The sequence below is a fragment of the Girardinichthys multiradiatus genome, chromosome 20 (assembly GCF_021462225.1).
Source record: "Girardinichthys multiradiatus isolate DD_20200921_A chromosome 20, DD_fGirMul_XY1, whole genome shotgun sequence".
NCBI classification, from domain to species: domain Eukaryota; kingdom Metazoa; phylum Chordata; class Actinopteri; order Cyprinodontiformes; family Goodeidae; genus Girardinichthys; species Girardinichthys multiradiatus.
Genome location: NC_061812.1, coordinates 6,409,252 through 6,435,822, shown reverse-complemented (window position 1 = coordinate 6,435,822; position 26,571 = coordinate 6,409,252). Strand labels below are relative to the sequence as shown.

General features: G+C 39.3%; 1 protein-coding gene and 1 long non-coding RNA gene across 3 annotated transcripts in view; one reads left to right on the top strand and one right to left on the bottom strand.

Moving 5' to 3' along the window:
• The window catches only part of LOC124856743 (glutamate receptor-interacting protein 2-like), a 328,206-nt gene that overhangs the window by 182,158 nt on the left and 119,477 nt on the right, over positions 1 to 26,571 (bottom strand). The gene's annotated exons all lie outside the window — the stretch shown is intronic.
• On the top strand, positions 591 to 26,094 carry LOC124856746. Its single transcript, XR_007035413.1, has 5 exons — positions 591 to 717; positions 3,198 to 3,298; positions 19,981 to 20,102; positions 20,768 to 20,882; positions 21,099 to 26,094. It is a non-coding gene; the product is annotated as an uncharacterized LOC124856746 (long non-coding RNA).

The following is a 26,571-nucleotide window of genomic DNA, read 5'->3' as shown; positions in this document are numbered from 1 at the left end:
GCTCTGAGACTATGCTCTGTTTTATTTTCAATTAAAATAACTCATGACAATTTGAGAATATAACCTGACAAGTTAACCAGCTAGTATCAGCTTGCTAGACTTCCAGTAAGAGATGAAAGAAAATCAGCCTGAGTCGTCATTGTCCCCCTTGTCTCTTCTTTTCATTGAATGAGCTTAGTCATAGCTACGGGGAGCAAATAAATGAGTTTGCAAGCTAACGGGGAAAGTTGCAAGAAACTAGACAGAGAAACATGAGACTTGTTTTGCAAATATTTTATTTATAGTCGTAATGTCACAAAAACCAGTTCTGTAAGTTGCAATGTCTTACCCAGCATGTTTAACCATTATTGTTGTTGGTCTAGTTTAGCAGGAGTGCCAATGAGTAAATGCAGTGCATATAAATAGAACTACAATGAAAGATAATTTAGAACAAATATTTAACAGGACTTTAACTCAACTTATTGTGTTTTGCGATTTTTTAATATGATTCTTTTATACATCCGTTGCTGAAAGCATCACCAACACACAAAAACATTCCAAAACTAATTTGCGATCATTTGATCTAAATTTGTTTGTTTTTGGACCCACTTGTTCAATTTCTGTAAGACTGAAAACATAGGGACATGTGACCGAAACAACTTACACGGCAATGATATAGACGTGTATGGATCGCCATTGACCTATTGCCCCTTTTCCATTAGTACCTAATCCATTCAGGTAAGGTTGGGTCGGGTCATTTTAATTCGGTTTGATTCATTTTCCATTATAATTGAGTACCATCTCAATAGGGGTGGGATAGTTAATAGGAAGGCGGCCCCACGGTTTGAAGGGATGTGATTTAGAGGCAAAAAACACAACAACAGCCTAGACTGCTGCTCAGTTTATGGCTGTTGTCAGACTCAGAATAAAAGAAGAGAGCCGAAGAAGGCTCTGGGCATACAGGGAAGACATGCTTTATCAAACAGAAAATATAAACTAGAGGATGTGTGAAGGCAAGTTAATGATACCTGCTAGCTTGCTATAATAGTGCTCATATACACAATAAGCCCAGCGTAAAACTATTTAACAGCTGAAAATAATAGTTAGTGAAATATGCAGAAACTAGTGACGTCACCCTCTAACCAATCGGTGACTGATAGTTTTCTGACTGTTACTAATGGAAAAGCCAAGGAAGAAAATCGACTTGTAGTAAACCGCTCTGAGTAGTCAGGAAGTCTTGGATGAGAGGCAAAACGACATCAAGAAACTAGAAAAGTCCAGTTGCCCTCTACTTAAGCACTAAGGATTTTCATGTCCTGCATCACTGAGAATCTACACCAGATTTCAATAAACCTCTTCCACAGGATGAAATATGAAATGGTATGACGGTGAAATGATTCTCTAGCATTATGTTAATGTCAAGGGGTAGTGTTCACACTAAAGAGTAAGTTTGTTGACTTAATGTAAAATTTGTTTTACTGCTAAGTAGTTAGTGCAATCCAGTCCTAGTCATGTTCAGTATTCACAGTTTGGCCCAGGAATCGGTCATGACGTTAATATGGAGGGGCAATAGTTTTTATACAGCTTTACATGAGGAAGATTGCTTTGCTCTGTTGTTTAAAAAATGTTCAATAACACAGACATGTTGCTTGTAGCTTGCCAGTTGTAGAGATCTTCAGTCATATTTACATTTACAACCCAGATTATCTATGTTTTGGGTGCCAGAAGTAAGTATACAATATGCTGATTTGCTGGTGAAAAAATTTGTCTAGTCCATCTCTTTCACTGAGTGGACAGTTTAAATACCTTCTGAATTCACATTGGCAATTTATTTTGTGGAGGGGGCAGCAGCACTGACCCAATTGATTCAAGGGAATTGGTTCACTTTAGTGAGTGATTCAGAATAACCTGAATCTATAACAGTAACCCAGTTTAGCACCTCATTTTTGAATGTCACAAACATTACCACGACGAGTATGTTTTTTTTTTAGGAGTAATACTGCTTTTAATTGATTGCTTTTTTTTAGTGATTAGTGAAAATTTGAAATTACAAAATACAATTGAACTGAGCTTATACTGCATTTTTGCAATACATGTGACTCAAGTGTTTTGCAATCAAAACACTTGAGTCACATTCACTTAGTCCCACCTACAAATGCATAAATTCATACACAGACAAAACACAGATCTGTAGGCAACTTAGCGTTTAGCGCCCCACACAGAGCTACATTGACATATGGCAGGGGAAAAAGCTGAAATTGAACCATAACTTTCCAAACTGCTAGATGACTAGCCACATAAACACACTGATACATAGATATACTACTTTAGGTGAATAATATTTTATCCTTTTCTGTATGCATTACATTGCACTGACTAGAGAAAAATGTTTGACCTATGGTTATATTTAGATTTTGTTGAAAGACACAGCTAAAGAAAATGTGGCTGACAGTGCACATTCAATGAGCATGATGCTTATTGCTGCATACTATATAAGGGCAAAATTGCAGTAATGCTGTGGAGACTAAACTTTCAATGTTGCTAGAATGTTTGTTTGGAATGAAAAAAACCATTTATAAATGGAGAAAAGTGGGTCTGCAAAATAATTCAATCAGTTAACATGACTTTATCTCTGCACAAACATTACAAGACATGCTTCATAGAGTTGAACATAAAGGAATACATTTGAGGACTTTGGCAACTCATAACAGCACTGAAATCTGGATGTTTCCGAGCTCATCTTTGAACACCTCTATCCCAATATAGCCTCAGACGTGTGACTCTTTTTTTATGGAAAGAATCATCAAAACCTTCATACTTGACATCAGACTTTGCTGTGTCTTCTCTAAGAAAGCTTTCTGTGGACCTAAAGAGAGGCCTAAGAGAGAACCATATCAAAATGTGTCATATTAGGAGGGTTACGCAAGCCTAATGTTTTGTCAGCTTCTATGGGAACAACCTGGCTCTTGACACTGGGTCAAACAAAAATGCTTCACAGACACAACTGTCACTGTGCTTTCTTGCATCAGGCCAGCTATCCTCCGAAGTGGTATGTAGTTGTTGAACATTTTTTACCATGTTGAAAAGGCATCACTGGTTCCCCATTTCAGACCTTTTACTCTCTTCTTCTCTCTTCTCTACCTACCACAACACAACAGTTATTTTTATTATGCTTATGAACTTCATGTTGAATAGGTTTTTCTCTTTCTACTCTGAAGGTTGTCTGCCAGAGCTGGTTCTATGGCTGTAACAGAATAGACAAACAAGAAGACAGTTCTCACAATAACTTGCTGAGAAGCCAGTTCTCACACTCTGTCTCGTAAGTATTTTGCATTTCTTTTTTGTCCTTGTGTAAAAGACATCTGTAAGTGAATTCAATACACTGAAACGGGTGGATGCATTTTTTCTCATCTTGCATAAGATTACTTTATAAAACCTCTGACTGATTCTTACCAACAGTGCTTGAATAATCAGATTTTTCCACAACACCTTAAATCCTAAAAGACTTGAAGCTTGTCACCAAAGATAAATGATCAAGATACCAATGATAAAATGCAAAAACAATTCAACCTAAAAAGACTCACAAATGAGAGAAACACAGAGATGGCAATGAGAGACGTTTATTAGCTTCTTTTGGCACTCGGACCACGGTGGAAGACACGGATGCTGATAATCACATGAGCTTGAATGAACATCTTAGGGTTAGAATTAGAGAAGTCTTCCTCTCGGGATTCTGAAACTGGTGATGGAATGGAGGCCTGAGGAGATAAGGGAGTCAGAAGGAGCTTGAAGCTTGATGATGGACATAGGGTGGAGGAGGGTCGAAGCTCCGCTGAAGAGCAGGAAATTCTGCGTGTGAAGATCTTTTAATGCGAAGCCTAGAGGGGTGATTGGCTGAAGAAGAATGCGGACCAGACGCGGATTGGTTGGAGTGGAGAACGTAGTGGAGTAGTTAGATGGAGCCGGAAGTTGAGGTGTGTCTTCCAAGTTGAATTTTGTCTAAACTCCATTTCAGCAATTATAAGTCAATGCAAAGTCAAGCTACATGTTTGTCCAGGAGTGAATGTTGTAAGCCAGTCCCTCGATGCAATCTGCCAAGTTTCCTTAGATAGTAAGCTATTTAAACAAGTTTCAACAATAAACTAAAGTTGACTGCATAGTTTGAAAACAAGGATACATTTGGAATGTACATAAATGACTTGGAATATGTCTGTATAATTGGACTGAGTTGACTTTTGTGATTGCTGGAATACCAATAAAGTATTTTTCACCAATTATTGAGAAGGATCTAAATAACTTTTGACATGCAATTTCTTAGTGAAATGTTAACAAAAATATAAAATCATATTAAGAGTGCACCACAGCTTTTTTAGGAATTGTCTTTTGTCTTTAGCTCAGTGAAAAGTTTCTTGCTAAGGTATGTAGTTTCCAAACATGCAGCGCATTCTAGCAGCTTATGAGTGAACTTTGGGCATTGTCTTAGGGATGAAAAGGGAAAAGTGTGTATGACCAAGAGAATAAAATTTTGCCCCAATTATGCTGATACAATGCAGGTCTATATACTCCATCTGGATGTGTTCAGGTGCTTAAACCACATCCAAAGCGAATGGATTAAAGAACAGTTACCAATTATTTTTCATGTTTAACTAAACAAAATGTCATGTCAACGCATTGTGCAAAGATGCGCACTTGCAAACAAAGAGCATCTGACTTATTTTGCTGTTACTTGGCAATTTGGAAAGTGCCTCAAGTTACCTTGCTGCATCTGACTCTACCACAGGCATTGTCCCATTGTCCCATTAATTCTAAGTTGACTTTCTGATCTACAAGAGTTGGACAATGAAACTGAAACACCTGTCATTTTAGTCTGGGAGGTTTCATGGCTAAATTGGACCAGCCTGGTAGCCAGTCTTCATTGATTGCACATTGCCAAAACAAATTCCTTGTATGTCCAAAAACGTACTTGGCAATAAAGCTTTTCTGATTCTGATTCTGATTCTGATTCTGATTGCACCAGTAAGAGCAGAGTGTGAAGGTTCAATTAGCAGGGTAAGAGCACAGTTTTGCTAAAAATATTGAAATGCACACAACATTATTGGTGACATACCAGAGTTCACAAGAGGACAAATTGTTGGTGCACGTCTTGCTGGCGCATCTGTGACCAAGACAGCAAGTCTTTGTGATGTATCAAGAGCCACGGTATCCAGGGTAATGTCAGCATACCACCAAGAAGGACGAACCACATCCAACAAGATTAACTGTGGACGCAAGAGGAAGCTGTCTGAAAGGGATGTTCGGGTGCTAACCCGGATTGTATCCAAAAAACATAAAACCACGGCCGCCCAAATCACTGCAGAATTATATGTGCACCTCAACTCTCCTGTTTCCACCAGAACTGTCTGTTGGGAGCTCCACAGGGTCAATATACACGGCCGGGCTGCTATAGCCAAACCTTTGGTCACTCATGCCAATGCCAAACGTCGGTTTCAATGGTGCAAGGAGCGCAAATCTTGGGCTGTGGACAATGTGAAACATGTATTGTTCTCTGATGAGTCCACCTTTACTGTTTTCCCCACATCCGGGAGAGTTACGTTGTGGAGAAGCCCCAAAGAAGCGTACCACCCAGACTGTTGCATGCCCAGAGAAAAGCATGTGGGTGGATTAGTGATGGTTTGGGCTGCCATATCATGGCATTCCCTTGGCCCAATACTTGTGCTAGATGGGCCCGTCACTGCCAAGGACTACCGAACCATTCTTGAGGACCATGTGCATCCAATGGTTCAAACATTGTATCCTGAAAGTGGTGCCATGTATCAGGATGACAATGCACCAATACACACAGCAAGACTGGTGAAAGATTGGTTTGATGAACATGAAAGTGAAGTTGAACATCTCCCATGGCCTGCACAGTCACCAGATCTAAATATTATTGAGACACTTTGGGGTGTTTTGGAGGAGCGAGTCAGGAAACGTTTTCCTCCACCAGTATTACGTAGTGACCTGGCCACTATCCTGCAAGAAGAATGGCTTAAAATCCCCCTGACCACTGTGCAGGACTTGTATATGTCATTCCCAAGACGAATTGACACTGTATTGTCCGCAAAAGGAGGCCCTACACCATACTCTTTCTGTTTTACTTTATTCCTGCTTTCACAATAGAACATCAATGATTTCTTTTGGCCCATTAATAGTTGTGGTCATATGACATACAACTAACCAGCAGGCAGGCTATACCTAATCACTGATATGACTATGATTATGTATTGGCCCTAGTGGTCCATAAACACAGGGGGCACAGGGAATTCCCCAGGTTCTCCTGACTAGCCCCTCCAGGCCTGGACACTCAAGGTTACTCAAGTGAAGTTGCTTGACTCTCGATGGATGACCCGATGAGCACATCAAAATATTACTCAATTGTTTGTGTGGAAACCGTAAGTATACATCTGTACAATTTTAATACTCACATTTAAAAGCAACTTTAACAAATTATGTTTTATTTTGCATTAAAGCATCCCAAAAGTTTCCCTTCACCCAAGTCATGGGAATAAATGAATCTTCCAAAAACAATTATTTAAAAACAAAACAAAACTAATTCATTTAAACTTCAAATACACAATGACCTTAGCTTTAACATTGCCTGCAAGGGTGTTTTCATTTTCATTACAAAGTATCTACCTTATTACTTGTATAATGAAAACTGCAAAAAATATTAGCGACCTCAAACTTTAAAAATGTATCTGTAAAATAGCTGAACATGCATATAAGGTGTGTAATTTAGAGTCTTCTAGTTTTTATTATTTATTTTTATTTTTATTTTATTTTATTTATTTCTGAGAATTGAAAACATAAAATAACATCAAACTACAAACTGTTGAAAATAAATACCTTGCATACCATACCATTTTTGAAAAAAGAACCCCTTTTCTGATGCCTGGGGGATGCTGAAAGATTTATCAGAAGATAAGAGAGAAAGATACAGGATGAACTGAACCAACATGTACTGGCTACAAATGTCGACATATCATCATGTGGAAGTATGAATTGATCATTTCATTTCGACAATTAATCTAACCTTTATATGCATTCACACCAGTGCATTCGTATATGCGCATATACTCACAAATCAAGATTGACTCATTTGTTTTTCTTTCATTGATACTTGATTAAAAATAAAGCTATACAGGTCCTTCTCAAAAAATTAGCATATTGTGATAAAGTTCATTATTTTCTATAATGTAATGATGAAAATTTAACATTCATATATTTTAGATTCATTGCACACTAACTGAAATATTTCAGGTCTTTTATTGTCTTAATACGGATGATTTTGGCATACAGCTCATGAAAACCCAAAATTCCTATCTCACAAAATTAGCATATTTCATCCGACCAATAAAAGAAAAGTGTTTTTAATACAAAAAACGTCAACCTTCAAATAATCATGTACAGTTATACACTCAATACTTGGTCGGGAATCCTTTTGCAGAAATGACTGCTTCAATGCAGCGTGGCATGGAGGCAATCAGCCTGTGGCACTGCTGAGGTCTTATGGAGGCCCAGGATGCTTCGATAGCGGCCTTTAGCTCATCCAGATTGTTGGGTCTTGAGTCTCTCAACGTTCTCTTCACAATATCCCACAGATTCTCTATGGGGTTCAGGTCAGGAGAGTTGGCAGGCCAATTGAGCACAGTGATACCATGGTCAGTAAACCATTTACCAGTGGTTTTGGCACTGTGAGCAGGTGCCAGGTCGTGCTGAAAAACGAAATCTTCATCTCCATAAAGCTTTTCAGTAGATGGAAGCATGAAGTGCTCCAAAATCTCCTGATAGCTAGCTGCATTGACCCTGCCCTTGATAAAACACAGTGGACCAACACTAGCAGCTGACACGGCACCCCAGACCATCACTGACTGTGGGTACTTGACACTGGACTTCTGGCATTCTGGCATTTCCTTCTCCCCAGTCTTCCTCCAGACTCTGGCACCTTGATTTCCGAATGACATGCAGAATTTGCTTTCATCCAAAAAAGTACTTTGGACCACTGAGCAACAGTCCAGTGCTGCTTCTCTGTAGCCCAGGTCTGGGGAATGCGGCACCTGTAGCCCATTTCCTGCACACGCCTGTGCACGGTGGCTCTGGATGTTTCTACTCCAGACTCAGTCCACTGCTTCCGCAGGTCCCCCAAGGTCTGGAATTGGCCCTTCTCCACAATCTTCCTCAGGGTCCGGTCACCTCTTCTCGTTTTGCAGCGTTTTCTGACACACTTTTTCCTTCCCACAGACTTCCCACTGAGGTGCCTTGATACAGCACTCTGGGAACAGCCTATTCGTTCAGAAATTTCTTTCTGTGTCTTACCCTCTTGCTTGAGGGTGTCAATAGTGGCCTTCTGGACAGCAGTCAGGTCGGCAGTCTTACCCATGATTGGGGTTTTGAGTGATGAACCAGGCTGGGAGTTTTAAAGGCCTCAGGAATCTTTTGCAGGTGTTTAGAGTTAACTCGTTGATTCAGATGATTAGGTTCATAGCTCGATTAGAGACCCTTTTAATAATATGCTAATTTTGTGAGATAGGAATTTAGGGTTTTCATGAGCTGTATGCCAAAATCATCCGTATTAAGACAATAAAAGACCTGAAATATTTCAGTTAGTGTGCAATTAATCTAAAATATATGAATGTTGAATTTTCATCATGACATTATGGAAAATAATGAACTTGATCACAATATGCTAATTTTTTGAGAAGGACCTGTATAAAAATCAACCTTTCTTTATCCATACTCTTTTAATAGGCTGTGGAGTGTCGGTGGTTTTAAAAGCTCACAGCCAAAGATAAACTCCTCCGTTTTTCCCTTCATAGCTCCATTTAAGACCCTGAGCTGTTCCATTAGTTCCATTAAAGATGTATGGTGTCTAGTAACAGAAAACTGCCCTGGGCTACTTGTTGAAATTATGCAGAACACTGACATTCCTAAATACAGTTCGGTTTGCTTGTTTGTCTGTTTTTTTAAAGCACAATTTTACAAAAGCTACCAATAAAAATTTACCATAGAGTATTTTCACGGTTGATGTCAATAAGGTATACTGTTATGTAAAACATAGGTACAAGTAGATGGAAAGAACTGCCATATGGCATTTTTATACCCAATTTGAAGTTATTTTTATTTGAAAACCAAACTAATACATACAATATCCACAAATGTGTGTATTCCCTTCTAGTTATGGTAAGTCTAATTAAATAAGATGGGTTTATCATGAATACAAGTAATGTTGACTAATCTATAGATCATATAGCAGTCTCTTCAACTGCCATGTTGCAAGTAGGGCCAAGTTGGATGTACCTGGGCAACAAGCTGTGGCTGATGCTGAGTTTTGCAGTGCAAATATCTTTTTTCTACAACTCAGCACCTAGCCTACCTGAAGGAGAACAGCAACATCTTTAACACCGAAAAACATGCATTCTCACTCTACCCTAAACTATACTCTCAGAGAAAAGAAAGATGGATTCAGAGAGAATGGATTACTTTGTATAGTGCACTAAACAGTGATTGCTATGTAATAACTAAATTCACAATGCCTAGAGTGAGTACAAGCATGACCCAGAAAACTATGGAATCGCAAGCACAACAATGCTTTTCCTCAGCATTACCTGCACTTATAGAATTTTATAGGGCTCACGTTGTGGGTTTCCATGTGGCTGGTTGGTCTGATGTGCAAGTTCCACTGCTCTTACTAGCTGTCAACACCACCCACAGATGCCAGTAAGTAATGCTGAAGGCACAGATACACTAGGCTTAAAGACCATTAAAAATACCTCAGTGTGTTCTTTATGAGGTTGCAAGAATCTAGCTGCCATATTAATTGTAACTATATCAGAAACAAATAAACTATATTAATAAATGTCAACATTTCCGCTGGTTATCTATATTTTCTGGCAAAAACGGAGAAACTGAAATAAGTTGAAATTAGTTGTTTTAACAAATTTTAATTTTTATCCAATCTCCCTTGCACAGTAACTATCAGTCGTTTGTGTATTTGATTTTTAGTTAATTACATTAAAATGATTATTTTGAGTACTGTGCACCTTTCACAACTTACAGCTAAAATGTAAGTTGTGTCATTTAAGAAAATAGAAGAAAGACATTGGTAGCTAGACTTTATTTATTGCAATTATTGTTCACCCCTTATTAGTATATTAACAGCTTGTGTGCATTTTTCACACAAAAATACAAATACATGTAGATAAATACATTTGCATTAGAAAATAGAATTATTATCTGAAACAGTGATGCATCACACAGCAGAGAAGAAAAGAAATTACTTTGATCAATGCAAGATACAAATAAATAATAATATTTTGATGCTGGGTTTGGAAAGTAAGTCACTGACTTAGGACAATATGATTTTGTTTGTGATATTCTACAGATCTCCTGGTGTTCAAACTCCTTACTGAGTAAACCAAAAAAAATTATTTACATGTGACGATTGCCATCTTTTTTGAATCTGAGCATTTCTTAGCTTGATTGCAAATTCCCTTTGCTTTTGGTGCAAATCGCTTGGGGTATGACACCTAGGGAAGTAGAGTTGTCAGCACAGCCTTGTGTCATGTAGCCAAACCAACAGAAACAAACTCGTGACCTATTTTTCGGCCTACTCTGCTGTGAATTCACTCAAGACTGACTGACTGGATGATTAAACACATGTATGTCATTCACCAGCTGAGCCAATGCCCATCAGCTGTGTTAGCTTAACATTACACAAAATACTGTAAATGTGTCATGATTTGTAGGTTTTTGAGTTTTGCTTTTGACCTTGCTAATGATTGTGTATTTTCTCCAGGTGGTGCTTTACAGGTCCTTCTCAAAATATTAGCATATTGTGATAAAGTTCATTATTTTCCATAATGTCATGATGAAAATTTAACATTCATATATTTTAGATTCATTGCACACTAACTGAAATATTTCAGGTCTTTTATTGTCTTAATACGGATGATTTTGGCATACAGCTCATGAAAACCCAAAATTCCTATCTCACAAAATTAGCATATTTCATCCGACCAATAAAAGAAAGGTGTTTTTAATACAAAAAACGTCAACCTTCAAATAATCATGTACAGTTATGCACTCAATACTTGGTCGGGAATCCTTTTGCAGAAATGACTGCTTCAATGCGGCGTGGCATGGAGGCAATCAGCCTGTGGCACTGCTGAGGTGTTATGGAGGCCCAGGATGCTTCAATAGCGGCCTTTAGCTCATCCAGATTGTTGGGTCTTGAGTCTCTCAACGTTCTCTTCACAATATCCCACAGATTCTCTATGGGGTTCAGGTCAGGAGAGTTGGCAGGCCAATTGAGCACCGTGATACCATGGTCAGTAAACCATTTACCAGTGGTTTTGGCACTGTGAGCAGGTGCCAGGTCGTGCTGCAAAATGAAATCTTCATCTCCAAAAAGCTTTTCAGCAGATGGAAGCATGAAGTGCTCCAAAATCTCCTGATAGCTAGCTGCATTGACCCCGCCCTTGATAAAACACAGTGGACCAACACCAGCAGCTGACACGGCACCCCAGACCATCACTGACTGTGGGTACGTGACACTGGACTTCTGGCATTTTGGCATTTCCTTCTCCCCAGTCTTCCTCCAGACTCTGGCACCTTGATTTCCAAATGACATGCAGAATTTGCTTTCATCCGAAAAAAGTACTTTGGACCACTGAGCAACAGTCCAGTGCTGCTTCTCTGTAGCCCAGGTCAGGCGCTTCTGCCGCTGTTTCTGTAGCCCATTTCCTGCACACGCCTGTGCACGGTGGCTCTGGATGTTTCTACTCCAGACTCAGTCCACTGCTTCCGCAGGTCCCCCAAGGTCTGGAATCGGCCCTTCTCCAAAATCTTCCTCAGGGTCCGGTCACCTCTTCTCGTTGTGCAGCGTTTTCTGCCACACTTTTTCCTTCCCACAGACTTCCCACTGAGGTGCCTTGATACAGCACTCTGGGAACAGCCTATTCGTTCAGAAATTCCTTTCTGTGTCTTACCCTCTTGCTTGAGGGTGTCAATAGTGGCCTTCTGGACAGCAGTCAGGTCGGCAGTCTTACCCATGATTGGGGTTTTGAGTGATGAACCAGGCTGGGAGTTTTAAAGGCCTCAGGAATCTTTTGCAGGTGTTTAGAGTTAACTCGTTGATTCAGATGATTAGGTTCATAGCTCGTTTAGAAACCCTTTTAATGATATGCTAATTTTGTGAGATAGGAATTTTGGGTTTTCATGAGCTGTATGCCAAAATCATCCGTATTAAGACAATAAAAGACCTGAAATATTTCAGTTAGTGTGCAATGAATCTAAAATATATGAATGTTGAATTTTCATCATGACATTATGGAAAATAATGAACTTTATCACAATATGCTAATATTTTGAGAAGGACCTGTATTAGTTTTTCCCTTAGATTTAGTTTCTTACTTATTCATGTATTTTGTTTATGGTTTATTTAAGTTATTTTTATCTGTAAGACATTTTCTTAAGTCAGATTGTGTCCTTGTATTTCTGTTTAGTTTCAGTCATGTTTTAATTTCACTCTTTGCCATTGCAATGAACCTCATTCAGCCCACCTTCTTCATGTAATCGGTCTTACGGCTTTTCAACTACGCCATGCTTCCGTTCTTTTTACTTCAGGCTGGAGTATACTGTGAGTATACGTTGCCTCTGCCTGCCTGTCTGCATTTGGAAAACCACATCTTGACAAATTGCAGGGAAGAACTGAAAGGTAGGATAAGAGCAGATTCATCCACTTATGAAAAACGTGTAGCATAGTTTGTGGGTGTAAGGGATAAATGAGGACATGAAATAGCCAGCAGTTTTTTGTAGTTGGACAACTAAGCAAAAGCAACTGTGGTAAAGGGAATAAAGTGAGGACCATGTTGTTAAACTTGCTGATGGTTACATTTTTAAAATTCTAGGGCTTAAATATTAAAATATTTAAGCCATTCATCAGAAAGTAAAAAGAAATACTTAATACCAGTGAAGGAAAATATAAACTCCCCTCTACTGCCCAAAGCTGTATGTTAAGGTTGGCAACTTAATAAAGCACAGCCTAATAAAAAAAAGATCACTGTGATAGTGAAAGTTGAAAAATTCTGGTGTCCCATGTATTATGGATGATGCATGGAAAAACAACCGTTTCAGTGCTTTGTCTGCATTAATGAAGGTATCGCTCTGGTATTAAAAAAAATGCTTTGGTTGTAAAAACTATCTTACAAAACTGTCTACACTCTGACTCTAAAGATTACGATCATGGCTAAAAGTTTGAGATTCCAGATCCTAGCAGCTGGGAGCTCTTCTGGAATCCCAAAAAGGAGATCTGGCTTTCCTTCCTAGTCTTATTGCTACTCTACCCTAACTTGTAGACTTCAGAAAGAGGTAAAAACTGGATGGATAGTGGAGCATTTTTCAGGTTTTGTATCCAAGCATCCATACTGACAGAACCTTTTAATGTACATATCTTACACACTGTATATGTAAAAGCTTGAATTAGCAAATTTCAGCTCTACTTGTTGACTTATGCAAACAATACATCATTTCTTCTAAACCAAAATAGAAGCCTGAGAGGAGGAAATGCCAAAGAAAGATTTCTCTGCAGACCGCAGATCAAGCGCTTTTTTTTGTGTTCAAGGCCTGGCTGGGATGCTTTAGATGATTAGTCCAAATGGATGAGTAAACCTACCAGTGTACACTGTACTTGATGAAACAGAATTTAAACTTTCATTTAAATCCTTGCAGCTTAAAGTATAAACCAATGTTAAGAGGTAGTTTTAAAATTAATTAATGATAAGGTAAGCTTTTTATTGAGGAATATTTCACTGAGAATTAATGCATAACAATTACCAAAAGAGAAAGTTGTCAAAACAACCAAATGGTCTGTCATTTGTCTGTTCTATGTTCTACTTTGGTGCTCGTGATCTACTTTGAAATTACTTAGGTTTTATTTTTTTACTTATAAAATGGGAACAAAGCATAATAACTAACAAAGTCGTAGTTCCACGTGACTGTATTGTATCTAAATGTTTGCTTCCTCCCTCTCTTGTCCACCAGTCGGTCCTTTGTACTTTGTTCTTCTGCCTTCATGTCAAAGCATGACTGAAGTCTTTTGAGTGGTGTGGCAACAAAGTTCTCAATCGCATTGTATTCCATAGTTGATTAAATTGACAAATGACATGCCTATATGATTAATGACACCCTGATTAAATAAGCATTACATTTCCTGAAGCCCATTTCTACATGTGGTCTCGTCTGTGGAGCTAATTAATGTCAAGCAGTTTCTTTTTTTTTTTACATCTCAACATGAGTGTGACTTGGCTGCTTCCACAAAGGATGCAGTGGGTGCTGTGCTCTGCCTTTGAACATTTTGAGTTTTATGTGTTTCCTTGTTGAGCTAAAGAAAGGGTCTGAAGCTCAAGTTCTCAATGGTTGGTGTCCTGCAACTTTTCTACTTCTACACACCTGGATCAAATGCTTAAATCATTAGCAAGACTGTATAGAATCTTAATGTATACTGAGGAGACAATTCAGCAATTTTATTCCAGTATGCTGAACAGTAACACATCAACTAGTTGCATGACACAGGCACTTGAGGACTGGAGTTTGAGAGCTCCGAGTTGAATTCAAGTAGGGCTAACACCACAGATCAAGGCAATTCACCCGTACCCAAACATACTGAAGAATCAATGTCTTTTGTCAGACCCAACCTCCTTAGCAACTGGAACAATGTAGCCAGGTAACAACATTACAAAATCTGAGACAAAAGCAGGTAAAAGGAGAAGAAGAGTTGCTGTTGCCCTCATTTGAAAACTTTGTCTTTCATGGAACACAAAGACACAACTGCTGCATTGCATCCCTGTTGAGAAATAATTTAGCTGTTTCTTTTCAGTTCTCTTCTTCTTCTTTGAGTATACCGTTGACAAACCAAAAGAATGATATATCCTAGGAAGCTTGAGTAAAACTGCACAAAATCTGAGAGGATTGCTGTGGTACAACTGATCCCAAAACAGTTTAAACACATAGTGCCAGTGGTTTGTACAGTGGGAGGAACTGAGAGATGTGTTAAGACCCTCAAGTCACAGTGCACTTCGCAAAGCCCTCTGCATCTAAGACAAGATGTGGCTGAGGCAGGTAATCACATGTCTACACAACAACCAGGACAGGAGGAGGATCGGGATTAGGACATGATGAATAACAACAAGGACAGTCAAAGGCCAAAGAGGCGCCTTGACAAAATAGTGGCAGCGCTGAGCCCAGTACTGCGGGATGGTGCAGGAAGTCTTCAAAAAAATTCATTGTAATCTATTTTTTCTATTTTTATGTTTAGAACCAAAGCTTAAAGATGTTGAGAATTGAGCATTTCATGTAAAGAATAATTTTCTTTCCACTGCAATAACATATATACACATGGATATACAGCTATCACTTGTCTTAAACAACTTCTGACTCACATAATTAAGATGTCAGCACATATGTACAGTACAAACTGCATAATTATGTAAAACAAACTGCAGAATTCAGACCATGTCCAAGAATCAACTATATTTTGTCTTCTCTTTTCAGTCATACTTTGAAACTTACTGAGAATGCGTGTGGTTCATGGCGCAGAGAAATATAGAGAAAAGAACAAATTAAGTAAAAAATAGGCAGACTGTATCAGGAGATCAGGGATCAATTACCACCTACCACATCCACTGTTTGGACCAGGCTAAAAAGACATTTTCCTGGCCAAATATTATGTTAGAAAATAACCCTGGTAGAGAGATTGCAATCTTGGTATTACTCTGAACCTTCAGGTTGGAGCTTGTGGAGGGATGTTAAGCATTTTGGATTTGTTGAATTTTATCAGGATTATGTTTTAATCATCCATGTTTAAACTCCTGTTCATTTCAAATTAAGTGGCAACTTAAAATAAAATAGATTTACAACATAGACTCCCTATTTACCCACTTGTGCAGGCAAAAGAGGCACATCCTTCTGTCAAAGCAATATTTTATGTTTATTTTAGCAAGTATTTTAGAAAGATTTCCATTTGCATTGTGAGGCACAGATGAAAAATATTTTATTTCAGGAAACCATGGCTTTTATTTTGCAAGAGAGACTTTTTTCTTATCTTCCAAATACCCTCGGCAGGACTCATGCAAGATGCAGGCTATTTATGTTAGGGATACTAATTAGGAATACCTTATTTAAATACTTTAGTAACATTTAATAGTTATATAGTGAAGGTAAATAACATTAAAATACAGGCTGAATATGTTGAAAAATATATATAGCGTCTCTGTTATCATAAGAAGCTATTCTATGATTTAGTTTTTGTCTCCTAGTGGATGCACCTGGATGTATTGATCTTGACTCACTTTGGAACTGCCAGGCTGGATTGGATTCAAGTAATTCTGTTAGTTCACAGCTCTTAGAAAATGTCAATCTAACCTTGTGTGTGTCAAAGAAGAAAAGCTGTATGATTTAAAGAACGTCCTACTTAGCTCAATGTTGCCCTTCATCACAATATAGTGTTTTTTGCATTTTGGCTGAAAGGTCAGCCATAGGACTGAGTGATATGTTTGGAAAATTAGGATTCTTTTGGAATTTTCTTTTAAAATGCATTAAATTACACTCTCTCTGTCATATACATAAACATATTGTTGACTTTGCACTGCAGCTCCATTTCCCGCTAACATGCAAGAATGTACTTTGTCAGCATAAGAAATAAAAAAACATCTCCAGAAAAATTACCCACTATAACTTCACTACAGCCTCACACACGAACTTCCTGAGTGACGTTTTGGATTCACGTGTGTTCTTGCTTTCTGAAGAAGTTAAATGGGTCATGAGAAGAGCAGAGTGGTGTGTGCAGCTGAGATAATGTTGAGCTGTCTGTCACATAATGCGGCACTCCTGAGCTCTCACACATGCACCAACACACTGACTACTCAAAGTTTAAAGTCCTAAATCCAGAAAGCCAAATGAATAGACAAGCTCTGTTTAAGAAGTCACATACATTACAGTGTACTTTAAAGAAGCATGGCATACTTGTGTGTACATGCAGGTAGGTGCATCTGACCCAACAAATGACAATAAACATGCCACTATTTTTAAAACATATTTTGCATCGTTGGGTCGACAGTTGTGGTAGAAATGCCTTGTTACAGTCACCGATTGTCAAAACCAAGTGAGGCGTCTAACCCATCTTCCCAACTTTTTTGTGTCATCCAACCTTCTTTCAAAGCTTTGAAATATATAGAAAGAAAAAGACCAAAATTTTTCTAGTTTACATCAAGTTCAACCACTCCAGTACCACATTTAGGTAGATTTATGTAAAAATAAATAATAAAAAGAATAACAGGCCAAGGTTAAGTCAATGCAGAAGTACCTCAAACTGCTAGGCCACTGAAAACCATTAAGTGCTGGCTAAAAGGCAGCTTCGAATCATCAATGAATCTAATTGAAAGAACAATAAGACTTCTAATTAAATAATAACATGTTTCTCAATCTGTTCCAGACATGTTTTTTTTTTTTTTTTTTTTTTTTTTTTACAAAGGCCTGTTATATAAAACAAAAATATTACCAAGGTAGCTACAGGTTCAAATAGATTTTTTTTAGTAGGTTTACATAATAGGACTGCACGGTAGGATACTTGATAGCCTTGGAGCATGGATAGGTTCTGGATACATTTTGAGATCCTGATTAGATATTAAAACACAGAAACACCACCTCTCAAGGTCCAGAAACTAGCAAAGAAAACAAAAAACTAAAAAGGACTGTATGATGTGCACTTTGAGTGTCCTTTTCTGTCCCACATTCCGTTTGAATCTGTATTTGCATAAAACACAGCTGTGCAAAACAGAACTGCCCTTCACATTCATGTTTATGGGATTATGGAAAAGTATATACAAATAATTTGTATTAACTAAAGGTATCATTCTATACTATGACACTGACCAGCAAATGGTGTTCCTTTTATGAACACATCCATTAAAAGTAGCATAAGGAGCATCTGCATGCAAAAAGGAAAGCTGCAGACAAAAACTTAGCTGATGGTGTTAAAAGTGTATCTTTTACAAATTCTCTAATGTTGTCTTTCATTCACCCAGGCAGCAAACACTGCATTTGTTTTTGCCAAAATCCCAGTTGTTTCAAACCAATCAGCATCCCATACTGGCAGCTCTGCAGGATTTAGCTGTCATAGTACTTAATTTCATCAGATGTTTAGGTCTCTCCACAATAAACAAAGCGCCAAAATCTGCTGGAACAATCATTTGATCTGATTAGAAGAGGCCAGTCCACAGTAGGACATATTAGAGCTGCTCCTAAGCGTTCCTACTTTTTTGTCAGCTCTTTGGACAAGCAGATCACATCACACTTGTTTCAGCACATTCATTTTACTTTATTATAGTAAAATCTCTGCTGTGTTAGAATCCACATTCAGCCATGAAACCTTTTGGAATCTAAAATAAATGTAAATGTGATGTCATAATGATTATCTCAATACTTTTATGAATTTCAGGGTATTTTTTATCTGCACATAGCTTGTGTATGAGGGCTCGGGTTGATATTAACACAGTAAAGGTACGAGAGGAGATACTTTTGGCAAGCTGGACAGCAAACATTATTGCTTGCCAGCTTCATAGGTTTTACTGCCAAAATCCTTAGCTCTGGGCTAGACACTGGTATATTAGTCTTAGCATTAACATTTGCATTCAGGATTTGTTTCAGTAGCCTCTCTCTCTCTAAGGCACTGTCCACACTAGCCCAGATATGTATTTAGAGGAAACAGTCTGTTTGGTGGTATAAGCTAAAACGTTTTACAAACTTTTGTGGCTTCTGTGTGTGGACTGGAAATTAAAAAAATGTTGATATGAAGGCCCTGCTTTATTTTGTTGTGTTCTTTAGTGTACCTATTCTCTCTTAACATGATTTACCTACGTTCAACTTTATAGGAAGAGTTAACATTTTCAAAAATTTCTTGAAGAATATGAAAGTGCTATTACTAGATTTTGAAAAGTGAAATCACTAAATAAATGGAGGTTAACTGCATAGAGCCAGAGTACAGAACATGGAAAACATTTTTTTTTTCAAACTCATTTAAATATCGTTACACACGCGCACACACCCACACAGTCAAAAGCAAATCACCAGAGGTTATTGTGTTTAGTTATTTTAGATTTTTTGTTGAGAAACCTCAATTTCAAAAGCGATATCCAATAATAAAACACTGAAAACAATCATTTAAAGAATCAGCAAACTTTGTTCCTTGCTGTGCGAACTTTTTTGGCGCAGCTTTTTAGGTAACACTGCTGTGTAACAGTAAAATAATCTCATACTCACAGAAGATAAATTTTGTTAGCTTCTGGAAGCAAACAGCAGTATTTTGATTCAGATGTGAATTCTGAAATTGGCACAGAAATGCAAGATCAGTCTTCTGTAATACGAGGCATTCCTAACAAAATGTTTGCCTGCATTTTTGAGATTACCAAGAATGCAACAATAGCCAATGTCCATTTAAATTGCAAAGCTAAAACTAAGGAAATTTTATATGATCTCAAGGTGCCAAATTGCTGCTCAGCAGCAGAGCTGGCACTGACACTTAACAACAGGCAAAGATATACCCTCATCTTTCCCTGTGGCCATGTCAGAGGTCAAAATGTGTGTCTGTGTGATAGCAGCTCAATGCTGCCTGAGGTAAATGTGATATCTGCAAGGCAAGAAGGGGGTGACAGGCTTTCTAATTAACTCCATACTGGGCTGTTGTATTGGATAATTAACACAATGACCTACAGACTGAAAGTGTTCCTGTCTTTTTAACATTAGAGGGTTTCCTGTGTGCTTTTTGGGAGGGGGGTGGTGGGGGTTAAGGACATGTGGGTAAAAGCCTGTCATTTAAAAATAAAAATAATTAGAGTAAAAAATAGTGATGCAGATGAATGTGAAATTGCTGTAGTTTTTAAATGCATTTTAATGTGATCTTTGTTGCAGTAACGCAGAATCCCATGGCTCCATGACCAAGTAGGAGCAAGAATGAACAGAATGGGTTCAAGGATTGACCCTTGGGAACACCACAAATAACAATGTGTGTTTTGCACTGTTCTGTCAATGAGGTAAGACATGAGCCAATTGAGGACAGTGTTGGTGAGAAACAGATTTTGTGACACAATACAATGTGGCTTTTGTATGTTCTATGCTGTAGCTTGTACCCACAGAGATCTGCAGCCATCTGCTTACCAGGATTTTACCAGGCATGCCAAACTCAGCAAATCTGTATCAGAAACACAGAAAACTAAAAAAAGTTTCCATGTTTCCAAAAACCAAAACAAAATATATTTATTTTAGTTCTAACTGTTGGGATGACCAAACTTTTATGTAAGTGAGAATATTTCCAGATTTAAAGTGAAAGGTATGCAGCAAGTTAATTCAGGGTCATTGAGTAAAAAGTCATGTCTGGATTCTCCTTTTGATTTTTAACGTACTGTCTCCTGGGAACAGCTTGGAGTTGTGTTGTCGCACAGATGGAGGGATGGATGATACAGTATATAGAGCAAGTTAGGTAGTACTGTACGGGGTACTGTAAGATCAATATGCATACTTCCAAAAACAAAATTGGAGGATATTTAATAAGATCGCATAGAGAAGATAAAATAGATCTCATCTGCTATTTCTGCAGACATGGGACATTTTTGTAAGATGACATCATGTTTATTGAAATTCATAAATATTGAATTTCTTGACCAACAATAAATCATAACAATGTGATTTATTATGTTAGGAGTGATAATAACTGTCCTAAACCACCTGTAATGGAACCAGTTTCATCCAGTGGGTTTCTGCTGCCACCTACTAGCAGAGGTAGTTCCTGCAGGTTCTTACCAGCTAGAAGAAGAGTTAAGTTTCATTTTCACTCTCTGCCATGTGTTGTAACTAGGAGCATGTTGCTGTTTTCTCTTCTTTGTTTCAAGTGCAAAGCGACATCGTCTGTAAGTAAAAATTACATCTTTGCGACGTATAGTGAATAATTTTATGTTTATTGATGTTTCTGTGCTAGGTGTGTCGATTTTAATGTACCAAGCATTTATTTTGTTATATTTTCTGTGTTTCAGTTTTATACGTATCTCATTAAACCTGCTGAAAAGGAAACTGGACTGCTTATTAGTGGATGGATGGGAAAGTGTTAGCTACCTGAATAGCTGAGTATGTGTGAAGGACTACAATGCTCAGTGAGGCCAGGACAGTAAAAAGACGTTCCACGTGAACCATGGACAACGAAGTCAAACAACAAAAGCCAAGTGATGCACATTCGACGTCAAGACCTCGAATCAGGGCCTGCATATAACATTCGCTCAACAGTTTCTTGCTCATCTGTAAGCTCATCGACCAGTTTAGCTGCAGCTAAAGCTTTTGGCCCTAAGGCGGAAGCAACCAAAGCTAAACTTGAATTTCTAGATAGAAAGACTGACATTCAACTACAAAATACAAAACTTGAAACGTCATTACGTGCCCTCAGCTTGCAAAAACAAATTAAAGCAGTGAATGCCGAAGCAGCTGTCTTGGAGGCAGCTGATTTTGGAGCAGAGCAAATTAGGGAGCAATCAGGCTACATTGCCTTAACCAAACATGCACTAGCAAGGACAGAGGTCTATGTAAGAGAGCAGTCATTGCACGCCAGTCAGTATGTTTACAACCAGGAAAAGACAGTCTGACTTCCCTATCCTATTCAGCCTCTCGGAGACGACACGCAGGCTTATGCAGAGCCAACAGACTTTCCTCCCCTTCCGCTGGATAGGATGGGACACTAGATCAAACAACAATCTCCTACTTTCAGCCCAAATCCTGTTAGGGGGGGAACACTGCAGAACACTAACTACCCTACAAGTAAAATCCCTCAATCCTCATCTCTAAACCAGCTGACTTTGCAGTCGAAACCAGGAATACCAGAAGGTAACACTCTTGATCTAGCAATGTTTTTAGCTCGTAGTCAAGTAACAACATCTGGCTTAACTAAATTTGACAACACTCCAGAACATTACCAAGCTTGGCGAGCTTCATTCATCAGTGCCAAAGAGCCACTGGGACATAGAGATCAACCTCATGGTAAAATGGCTTGGTAAAGAGTCAAGTGAGCATGCTTCTAGGATTAGAGCAGTTAATGTTACACAGCCTCTTCTGGGGCTTAAAGTGATCTGGACCAGACATGATAAACTATATGGCTCTCCAGAAGCTATTGAACATGCCCTTTTCTCCAGAGTGGAAGCTTTCCCAAAAATCCAGTCTAAAGACAGTCATAAGCTACAGGAACTAGCTGATCTTCTCCAAGAGCTAGAGATTGCAAAGCAATATGCTAATTTGAAGGGATTAGCTTATTTGGACACTGCCAAGGGCATAAACCCAGTTGTAGAGAAGTTACTATATCAACTTCAGGAACGCTGGATGTCATGAGGTTCCAAATACAAAAGAGGATATGATGTGTCCTTTCCACCATTCTCCTTCTTCAGAGATTTCGTTGTCAAAGAGGCTGAGGATAGGAATGATCCCAGCTTCCATCTCTCTCTAGTCACCAGTACGTACAGGAAAGAAAGGTATGGCCCTTCAAGACATCCTATCACTGTCAATAAAACAAGTATAGCACAGAACCAGACATCCATATCTGCCAAAGCTACAGACAAGAACCTGCATCCTGAAAGGCATTGCCTTATCCATGACAAACCTCACCCGCTAATTAGATGCAGAGGATTTCTTAAAATGCCTCTTGAGGACCGTAAGAAACTCCTTAAGGAGCATATGATCTGTTTCCGATGCTGTGCTTCCACAAATCATATGGCAAAAAACAAGCCTCAGTGAGATGTTCAGAATGTGCAAATGAAAGACATGTCACGGCACTTCTCCCTATTAGTACAAATACAAAAGTGTTTCTTGGGAATGATGGAAAAAAGCTTCTTTCGAGATGACTCCAATAGCTGGAGCGCCCCTCTACCATTCCGTCATCCTCGTCGCAGGCTCCCTGATAATAAAGAGTATGCAGTTTAAACATTTTACCTCACTCGAACGCACTCTCCAGAGAACCCCTGAAATGAAAAGGCACTTCTTTGAGTTCAGGCAAAGACTGTTTGACAATCATCATGCAGAACTTGCACCCCCACTTGAAGAAGAGAAAGAGCGCTGGTATTTACCCACTTTTGGAATTTAACATCCGCACAAACATGATCAAATCCATGTTGTATTTGATTATTTGGCACAATATGATGGTGTCTCTCGTAATGATGTCCTACTGCAGGGTCCTGACCTTAACAACAGCCTCCTTGGAGTTCTTAGAGATTCTGAACAGGTCCAGTTGCAGTAATAGCTGACATAGAGCAGACGTTCCACTGCTTCGTGGTTCAAGAGGACTGCAAAGATATGCTCCGCTTTCTGTGGTATTGTGACAATCATCCAAACAACGATATGGTTGAATACCACGAGAGTCCACATATTTGGAAACAGCCCATCTCCTGCGATTGCCATCTATGGACTCAGAAGGGCAGCAAAGGAATTGGAGCAGTTTTGTGATAGCAAAACTGTCCAGATGAGGAAGAGGAATTTCTACATGGATGATGGTTTGCTGTCATTCACCACTGAATCAGAGGCTACAAAAAGAGTGGAGCAACTTCAGGAAATGTTGGCCATCTCCAACTTGCGCCTACATAAGATAGCATCTAATGCTGTGGATGTTATAAATTATTTCCCAGTTGAAGACAGAGCAAAGGACATTAAAGACTTAGACCTGTTTATAGATGATCTGCCAGCACAATTAAGTCTTGGTGTCATTTGGAACATTATGACTGACATATTCACATTTAAGGTCCTGGAAAATCCCAAAGCTTTCACAAGATGTGGGGTTGTCCACAGTTAACAGCTTTTTTGACCCCCTTAGGCTTTTTGGCACCAATCACTATCAATCAAAAAAATGATCTTCAGAGACATTACATCTGAAAATGTAGAATGGGATGCATCTTTGCCTCAAACAAAATACGACAAATGGAGTAGATGGCAAGAATCTTTGTCAGCCCTTAAAGAGCTGCACATTCCACGCACATATGCCTCATTTCCAGTTGCACAAGCCAAGATTAAAGAGGTCTTTATCTCCTCAGATGCATCAGTCTGAGCAATCTCAGCGGTTGCATATCTCATATCTCAGAACTACCCATGAAGATGGACATTGTGAAGCAGGTTTTATCTTGGGTAAAGCGAAGCTTGCCCCTCAACCTGAGCTAACTGTCCCTAGATTAGAGCTCTGTTCAGCCGTCCTGGGGGTGAAAGTTGCTGAAGCCGTTATTCACGAAATTGACATGAAACTAGATGCAGTCAAATATTTCACTGATAGCAAGGTCGTATTAGGCTACATTCTACATTCGCAATGAGAAAAGACGATTTTATGTATTCATCAGTAACAGCGCATCAGACAGGTATCCCAGCCTAGCCTATGGAGGTTTGTGCCCACAGAACTGAATCCAGCCGACTGTGGTTCAAGGTCAGTGGCAGCAGCAGAGCTTGTCAACATGCTGTGGCTTACTGGACCGAGTTCTCTCACAGAACCTAACGGGTCAGGAATCAGTTCTGAAGAGCAGCACATGCTCATTAACCCAGACAATGACAAAAACATTCGAGCAGACGCCACCAACATGGCCCAAGAGACTTCCTTTCCAAAATTGCTCTCAAGCTGTTTTCAACTTTATTTAAAGTGGAAATCTCTCCTGAAAGCAGTCGCCAGACTTATCCATATTGCTGGAACTTTCTCACACAATAACAGTGACAGTTGTCCTGGCTGGCATCATTGTAACAATGTATCTCTAACAGAAATGGACAAAGCAGAACGCTTGATCGTTTGCACAATACAGCAAGAGTGCTACTCACAAGACGTTTCGGCCATTGAGATGATGAAAGGGCTCCCTGAAAACAGTCCTATCCGCGGACTTGATCCATTCATTGAGGGTGTCCTGAGAGTAGGAGGACGCTTACGTAATTGTCACCTGCATAAGAACAAAACAAACCCTCTCATAATACCCAATAAACATCATATAGCCACCCTGCTTGTATGCTATTATCACCAGAAAGTGAAGCACCAAGGAAGGCATTTGACCGAAGGACCCATACGTGCCAGTGGCATATTGTTAGTTGGAGGAAAATGGCTCAGCAGCAGTATCATTCACAAATGTGTTCATTGTAGGAAACTACGTGCCTGGTCTGAAAACCAGCTTATGTCTGACTTACCTGAAGAGAGACTCCACCCTATGTGGGCCTGGATGTCTTTGGTCCTTGGGAAATCGTAACGAGACGCACACGTGAAGGTCAAGTAAACAATAAGAGGTGGGCAGTGCTGTTTACTTGTATGTCCACCAGAGCCATCCACATAGACGTTGTGGAAACGATGAGTTCTTCTTCTTTATTAATGCCCTATGAAGGTTGTTCTTGATTCGGGGACCTGCCAAACAACTTAGATCCGACAGAGGAACAAACTTTATCGGTGCCTCCAATGAGTAAAAACTGCCATCACAGAACCCTGATTCAATCATCAAAGACTATTTGAATGAACAGAGATGCACCTGGGAGTTTAACCCACCACACGCGTCTCACATGGGTGGGGCATGGGAACGAATGATTGGGGTTTCACGTCGTATTTTAGATGCCTTGCTTCTTGATGTCAAGCATTCCCAGCTCACTCATGAAATCCTGGTGACTCTCATGGCTAAGGTGACTGCCAAAGTCAATGCCAGTCCCCTGGTTCCTATTTCTACTGACCCAGAAGCACCTTTAGTTTTAACCCCAGCAATGCTTCTGACACAGCCAGCCTCCCCTAGTATGGATATTTAATATGGTGACATTCCTTAAGGATGCCAGGAAGGGACTGTAATGGAACCAGTTTTATCCAGTGAGTTTCTGCTGCCACCGACTGACAGAGGTAGTTCCTGCAGGCTCTTACCAGGAAGAAGAGTTAAGTTTCATTTTCTCTCTCTGCCATGTGTTGTAACTAGGAGCATGTTGCTGTTTTCTGTTCTTTGATTTGAGTGCAAAGCGGTGGAGGACCGATCCTGACAAAATTAAAAATAAAAGCAGAAATATATATATTTTGTTTTTCCTTTTCCTTACACATACGTTTTCATCAAGAAATGTAAATGTTTTCTTTTTCCTTTTCCTTACACGTGCCTTTGTTCTTTTTACATTTCTTCGTCTCTCTTTTTCCTTTACCGTATGCATTTCTGCTTCATTGTGCAAATAAGGAGGGCTGCCTTCTTCTCGCCAGCTCCTCTCCTATTGGTCAATATACAGGAAGGAGGAGGATCCATGTGCAGGCCGAGGGTGTGTCCCAATTCAGGGGCTGGATCCTTCCAAGTGCGTACTTGTGGACCAATTACATCAGAGCGCGGCGCGTAAGGTCTGTCAGATACTGCCGACAAATGTGTCCTTCTTTTGCCCGATTTGAATGACTTGTGAGTATCCTTCGCGGTCCATCTTTTCCCATGATTCATTGCGGGTCGAAGCGGTTTGGTCAAACAGGGGCAGCCATGGCGGACCGCACTGGCAAAAGCTGAGTAAACTGTG